This window comes from Orycteropus afer, unplaced genomic scaffold (genome assembly GCF_000298275.1).
Source record: "Orycteropus afer afer isolate SDZICR_OR568_19922 unplaced genomic scaffold, OryAfe1.0 scaffold00190, whole genome shotgun sequence".
Classification (NCBI taxonomy): Eukaryota; Metazoa; Chordata; class Mammalia; order Tubulidentata; family Orycteropodidae; genus Orycteropus; species Orycteropus afer.
Window position 1 is genome coordinate 5403883 of NW_006921777.1, and position 8561 is coordinate 5412443.

The window sequence follows — 8561 nt, forward strand, 5'->3', positions numbered from 1 at the left end:
AAAACTTCCCCCATATCATGAAGGAAGAAAAGATATTTGGCAAAGAAGTTCATAGAACCCCATACAAGATAGATACCAAGAGAAAAACACCAAGGCATATTATAATCAAAATCTCCAAAACCAAAGATAAAGAAAAAATTTTTGCGAGCTGCCCAGGACAAAAGAAATATTACTTATAATAATCAAACAGGCTGAGCTCCGATTACTCGTCAGAAACCATGCAGGCAAGAAGACAATGGGATGGGATATATAAAACACTGAAGGAAAAGAACTTCCAACCAACAATCCTCTATCCAACCAAACTATCCATCAAATATGAGAGTGAAATCAAGGCATTCCCAGACAAACAGAAATTAAGGGATTTTGTGAAAACCAGACCGACCCTACAAAAAATGTTTAAGGAAGTCCTTCCAATAGAGAAACCACAACAGAGATCAACAAAATCAGCTTACATGACATCAACACTAAAACCAAATCAGAAATAGAAACTCAAAATAAGACCATAAGACATTGTACACTAAAAATCAAGGAAGCCAATCTATACACGACAACAGCAACTAACCTATTAGAAGTAATAAAACTTCTAGGTACAAACTTCCAAATGTAAAGGAAAACAGGACAATGTCCTCATAGAACACACTGTTCTAAAAATGTAGAGACAAGAATTCACTCCAAGGTAACCACAGAGAAAATTAACCATCCCCCTAAACAAATCCAGAAGAAGGAAGACATAAGGGTTAATATTTACAAAACCAACTATAAAGAAGAAAAGAGAGGAAGCACCTGACAACAAATCAAACTCAGCACAGAAAAGTGTATGGACCAAGGAAATACCAACAACATGACCAAAAAAACACAATAGAATGACAGCAATCAATTCATATCTATCACTAATTATACTCAGTGTGAATGGACTAAATGCCCCAATCAAGAGAAAGAGAATGGCATACTGGATAAGAAAAGAAGACCTGTTGATATGCTGCCTACAAGAGACCCACCTTAGACACAAAGATAAAAACAAGTTTAGAGTTAAGTGGTGGGAAAAAATGTACCAAGCCAACAGTAATCAAAAAACAGCAGGAGTGGCAATATTAATTTCTGATAAAATAGACATTAAGGTGAAAAACATCATAAGACACAAGGAAGGACATTATATGATGTTGAAAGAGTCAATTTGACCAAGAAGACGTAACAATGATAAATATTTATGCACCCAATGAAAGTGCTCAAGAATACATGAAGCAAAAATTAATTGAATTAAAAGGAATAGGCAACTCTACAATAGTAGTAGGAGACTTTAACACACCACTTTCAAAGAGGGACAGATCAACTAGAAAAAAACTCAACAAAGATACAAAAGAACTCAACAATACAATCAACCAACTTGGCCTCATAGACATGTACAGAGCATTCCACCCAACAAATGCACAATTCACATTCTTCTCCAGTGCACATGGATCCTTCTCCAGAATAGATCATATGTTAGGACATAAAACAAGCCTCAATAAATTCAAAAACATTGAAATACTACAAAGCATCTTCTCGGACCACAATGTTATAAAATGATAAATTAATAATAGGAAGATCAAGGAAAAAACATCAAATGTGGAAGCTGAAAAATTCACTGCTCAAAAACTACTGGGTAATAGAACAAATAAAAACTGAAATAAAAACGATTTCTAGAAACAAATAAGAATGAAGATACATCATACCAAAACCTATGGGACATAGCAAAAGCAATACTCAGACAACAGTTTATACCAATAAATGCATATATCAAAAAAGAGCAAAGAAACAAAATCAACACTCTAACTCATCAACTCCAACAACTAGAAAAAGAACAACAACAAAAACACTACAGTATCTAGAAGTAAGGAAATAATAAAGATCAGAGCAGAAATAAATGAAACAGAAAACAAAATACCATAGAGGAAATCAACAAAACAAAAAGCTGATTCTTCAAAAAAATCGATTAACAAAATTGATAAACCACTGGCAAATCTAACAATAGAGAAGAAAGAGAAGATCCAAATCACAAGAATTGTAAACGAAAAGGCTGTCATCACAACAGAACCAACTGAAATAAAAAAGATACTGACAGAATATTATGAAAAACTGTACACCAATAGATTTGAGAATCTAGAAGAGATGGACAAGTTTCTAGAATCACAAGACCTACCTAATATATCCCACTCAGAGACAGTATACTTGAACAGACCTGTAACAAAAGAAAAAGTTGAGCAGGTCATAAAAAAAACTTTCCACAAAGAAAGACCTGGCCCTGATGGCTTCACTGGAGAATTTTACCAAATATTTGGAGAAGAGTTGACAGCCATGCTACTCAAGCTATTCCAGAACATAGAAAAAGATGGAATACTCCCAAACTCATTCTATGAAGCAAGCATAACACTAATAACCAAACTAGAGAAAGACACCACTAAAAAGGAAAACTACAGACCAATATCCCTCATGAACATAGATGCAAAAATCTTTAACAAAATCCTAGCCAACAGAATCCAACAACATATCAAAATATTAATACATCCTGACCAAGTGGGATTCACACCAGGTTTGCAAGGGTGGTTCAACATTACAAAAACAATCAATGTTATCTACCACATAAACAAAACAAAAGAAAAGAACCATATGATAATATCAATCAATGCAGAAAAGGCATTTGTTAAAAATCCAACACCCATTTCTGTTCAGAACTCTCAGCAAAATAGGGATAGAACATAATAAAACATAATAAAAGGCATATATGCAAAGCCAACAGCCAAAATCATTATTAATGGAGAAAGACTCAAGGCATTCCCCTTACAAACAGGAACCAAACAGGGATGCCCTCTATCACCACTTCTATTTAACATTGTATTGGAAGTCCTGGCCAGGGCAATAAGGCAAGAAAGAGAAATAAAAGGCATACAAATTGGCAAAGAGGAAGTAAAACTATCTCTCTTTGTGGACGATATGATCCTGTACATAGAAAACCCAAGGGACTCAATAAAAAACTACTGGAACTAATAGGTTCAGCAAAGTGGCAGGACACAAGGTCAACATAGAAAAATCAGTTGGATTCCTCTACATCAACAACGAGTCCTCTGATAAAGAAATAAGGGAAACAATACCATTTACAATAGCTAATAAAAAGATAAAATATCTAAGAATAAACCTTACCAGAGACACAAAAGACTTATACAAAGAAAACTATAAAACACTACTACAAGAGACAACAAGGACACTGCATAAATGGAAGAACCTACTTTGTTCATGGCTAGGTAGACTGAATATTGTGAAAATGTCAATACTAGCTAAAGCAATCTACACATTTAATGCAATCTTGATCCAGATACCAACAATTTTTTTTAAGGACATGGAAAAACCAATTACTAACTTCATATGGAAAGGAAAGAGACCTCAGATAAACAGAGTACTTCTGAACAAGAACAAAATGGGAGGTCTCACACTCCAGAATCTTAAGAACTACTATACAGCCACAATAGTCAAAACAACATGGTATTGGTACAATGATAGATAGACCAATGGAACAGAATAGAAAGTCCAGATATAGACCCATCCATCTATGGACAGCTGATCTTTGACAAAGGTCCAAAACCCATTAAATGAGGAAGAGACAGCCTCTTTAACAAATAGTGCTGAGAAAACTGGATATCCACTTCCAGAAAGATGAAACAAGACCCCTACCTCACCCCACATACAAAAACAAACTCAAGCTGGATCAAAGACTTAAATGTAAAACTCAAAACTGTAAAATTCATCAAAGATAAAATAGAGGCAAATCTGGGGGCCCTAATTTATGGCATAACTACACTATCAAGCATAACCCAGAATGCACAGGAAGTAGAAGAGAAGCTAGATGACAAGGACCTTTCAAAAATTAAATTCTTACATGCATCGAAAGACTTTGTCAAAAGGGTAAAAAGAGAACCTACAGATTGAGAGAAAATATTTGCCTATAACATATCTGATAAAGGGCTTATCTCCAAAATCTATAGAAACTTCAAAACCTCAACACCAAAAAGACAAATAACCCAATTCAGAAATGGGCAAAAGACTTGAACAGACACTTCACCGAAGACGATCTACTGGTGGCCAACAAACACATGAGAAATTGCTCGCAATCATTAGTCATTAGAGAGATGCAAATCAAAACAATGATGAGATATCATCTCACCCCAGCAATAATAGCAAAGTTCAACAGGTCAGAAAAAAAAAAAAAAAAATGCTGGAGAGGTTGCTGAGAGACTGGAACTCTTGTGCACTGCTGGTGGGATTTCAAAATGGTGCAACCATTGTGGCAAGCGGTATGGCATTTCCTTAAAAACTGAACATAGAAATACCATTTGACCCAAATTCCATTACTAGGAATATATCCTAAAAAGGTGAAAGACAGTGCATAGACAGACATAGGTACACCTATGTTCATCACAGCAGAATTCACTATAGCAAAAAGATGGAAACAACCTAAATTCCCATCAACTTCCCATCAACAGATGAGTGAATAACCAAATTACGGTACACACACACAATGGAATACCATGCTACATTAAAGAACAATTAGGGATACACGGATCATCTCACAATGTGAATGAGCCTGGAGGATTATGCTGAGTGAAATAAGTCAGTCACAGAAGGGCAAGTACTGGATGAGCCCATTACTGTAAAAGGACAAAGAAGGGTTTGCTTGCAAAAGGGGACTCACTTTGTAGGTTATTGGGGTGGGGAGGGATTAATTCCAGGCTAGTTGGGGCCCACACGTTGATGTGGGTAAGGGGAGGGATACATGGAAAGAGTCTGTGACTATCATGATAACATTAGGAAAAGGGAATTGTGCACATAGGAGATAGACGACAGGTGCTAATTCCAACCAGTGTGCCCACAATACTGCATTACCATTAACCCCAAACACCAGGCTACAGATAAACGCATAAACACATGAGAGGATCAGATGGGGGTCAGTGAATAGGAGTATACTCTAGACCAAGGATAGATTCAGTGCAGGCTAATCTTGCACAGATACCAGTGATACAAAATATCTGCAATCTTTACAGAAACAATAGAAGATAGACACAGAGAAATCCTTCACAGACACCCAGACACTATGGGAGAGAGAGTCAATGGATCTACTGTCTCAGAACCATAATACTGGGGGACACCAGACTCAATTGGCACAACAAAATAGCCTTGCTTCTCGTCCTACATTGGTGAGTAGCGACTAGGGTCTTAAAAGCTTTCAAGCGGCCATCTAAGATGCACCTAACGGTCTCCTACCTTCAGAAGCTAAGGAGAGTGCAAAAAAAAAAAAAAGGCATTTGGAAGCAATCAGCCCAAGGACGCAACGTCCTCAAGACCAGACGAACTAAATGGTGCCCAGCTACCAATGCCAACCACTCAGAAAAGGATCAAATCTGGAGATCCTTGATAGGGTAGAAGGAAAAATGTGGAACAAAATCCAAAAACTCAATAATGACCAGAATTACTGGTCAGATGGAATCTGGTGGGACCCTCAGTACTATGGCCCTGGGATACATTCTGGGCCTGGAATAAAACGTACTCCCAATAGTTAACAAGATGTACATGCAGACCACTCAACCCAGGGTGACACACCCACATACTCTATGGAGATGCATTCCTTAGAGAAATAGACACGGGGCACAGAGGGGCAACATTCATATGGAGGAAATGCAGGACACACAGGAGTGTATAACTATGAGGGGCAAAGGGTGTGGGGGAGGGAGCTTACTGAACAGGGAAGGGAGGAGACTGGGTTAGGGCTGGGCATGGTAAATGAGTGAAACTAAATGTACACGTTATGTTGAATGTAAAACAAACTTAAAATAACAAAAAAAAAATTAAAAAAAAAAAACACCTATGGAGCACAGTTCTACTCTGACATACATGGGGTTGCCATGAGTTACAATTAACTTGACAACAAATGGTTTAGTTCCCCAGTTAAGACATTTAGCCTGACAGAAGCTGAGTGCTCCCCAACTCTGACATTCAATGTGATTATAAATTCAGTTGATACCTAAAATCAATGCAAAAAAATTAATGCAGAGGTCTGAAAAAATATAAATCCACTGAAGCTTGCGGTTTTCTGGAACTTTTAATGAATGAGTGCACAATCTATAATCTGTTCCAGCTATAAAAATAACTCTCAGTTTAAACTAAAAAAAGCAACTTGGACCTATTTAGTAAGAAAGTCATCATTTTAAAAAAATGCAAAGAAACCATTGGGAAATAATATCCACAGTCAAGGTACTCCTCGGTTCAAGAATGAAGATAGTGTATTTTCATTTTCCTAACTGTTACAAAGGGAGGTGACAGCTAGAAGATCATTTCCTGAACTGAGCAAAGGCATCGCTCACGCTCCCCTGGCGATGTCACAGGCAGCTCTCCAACTCCCTGCTCCTGCCTTTCTTTCTACCAGGAAAGTTCTTTCTCTTTCTTTTAGACTCACTTGGTCTCTGAATCTCAGATCAACATGATTTGTTTCTACTTAAAACGACTATAATAATAATTAGGGGTCCTGATGGCACAGTGGTTAAGTGCTGAACTGCTAACCTTTGAACACACTAGACACTCCACGGGAAAAAGATATGGCAGCCTGCTTCTATAGAGATTACAGTTTTGGAAACCTCATAGGGCAATTCTACTCTATTCTGTAATATCACTATGAATCAGAATAGACTAATGGGAGTGGAGTTAAATTATTACTAGCAAAGGCACATACTTGTCTAAAGCTCTATACTTCACAGAGCCTCTCATTTTCATTCTCATGGAATCTCTCTCTCTCTCTCATGCACACACAACTGTGAAAGTACATAGGACAGGTATTACTTTCTATTTTTGTTGTCATTTTTAAACAAAAAAAGTCTCTCAAGTCTTTTTTTTTTCTATACCAACCTTCTGTTTCTTTAATGAGATTTCATAAACATGACTTCTATTAATCTTAGTAATAATAATGTTATTAACAATACCATACGTTCTATATTAGTTATTACGTATTCATTTAATGACTATCTTTTGCAAACAAACAGTTATAACATGTTATGGAGAACACTAGAATAGAACTTTCTGTCCAGTGCTGTAGCCATGTGAGTGTTGAGTCTTTGAAATGTAGCTACTGCAACTGAGGAACTGAATGTTTAATTTTATGTTAATTACTTTAAACTTGAAATTAAAGAGCCACACGTGGCTTGTTGTTAGTTGCCATCTAGTAGAGATGTGTGCAGAAAGAACTGCACCACAGGGTTTTCAAGGCTGTGGCTTCCAGAAGTGAATCACCAGGCCTCTCTTCTGAGGGACCTCTGGACAGACTTGAATCACAGTAGTCAAGTGCTTAACCATTTGCAACACCCATGGATTCCTCACATGTGGCTAGTGGTTACCATATTGACCAATGCAGTATTATTGGGCAGTGCAGCTGTAGAAAAAGGGTAACAACTCCTATTGTGCAGGAGCATAGACTCCAAAGGGATAGTGTGGCAGATGGGAGTGGCAGATAGGGGAACATCGTGAACCGGTGCATCAGATATAAAATCACAGCAGAAGCATCTAAACATTGACATTATTTAATGGAGAGATCTGAGTGGAATGAGGTCAATGGAAGGAAAGTTCCCACAGAAAATAGGATTTCTGGAACTGCTATAATGGAGGAAGGAGGAGCAGTTGTTGTTGTTAGGTGCCCTCAGAGCAACATATATGCAAGGAGGAAGGAGAAGCAGAGGGGAATAAAGGAACAAGTACTGTTTACCTGGGGAAGTGAAAGGGCTAGACCAATAAAGAATTGATGAGAGAGAGAGAAGAGAGAGGAGTTACAGTCAACCAGATGGAAGACTTTGGAGCAAAAGTGGGGCAAATGCTGGTGAAACCCCTGAGAATATGGCCCCTAGCTTCCCTTCAGGTCTGGAACTGAACCCATCCTGTGGCTTCCAGCCAAACAAAAGACAGGCATATGAGCTGAACATTTACATTAGGTAGATACACTCTTTGCAGAGATCAGTTATGGGAGAATAAAAGGGCTGTGTATGCACAGGGAGACAGCTCAGGGGGCAGGAGTGCATGGAGGGAAGGACACAAGGAAGAGGTAACTATGGGGAAGAAGTGGGAGGGGAGCTGTTGCATTGTGGGAAATTGTAGCCTATGTTGTGAGACAAAGTGTATGTGAACTGCTGTATGGAAAATTAAGTTCTTTTGTAAACTTTCACCCAAATCACAATAAATTTTTTATTTAAAAAAGTGGGGCAAATGTGAATATTGACTCAAATTAGTAACAGAGAAGGTTGCTTTTCGATAATGTGGACACTCTAAGGGGTAAAATGAGTGGACAGGAAGAAAATACATCAGAGAGCAAAAAATTTCTGTAAAAAATAATATTTAAGCACTGTGGAGTTGTACAACCTTTTGTTGTTTCCTTTATTTCCTGAAGATGGTTTCATGATCTCTAAGGTGTGTCTCTTGTAGGCAGCATATGGATGGGTTGTGTTTTCTTATCCAATCTGCAACTCTCCGTCTCTTGAGTGGTGCATTTAATCCAT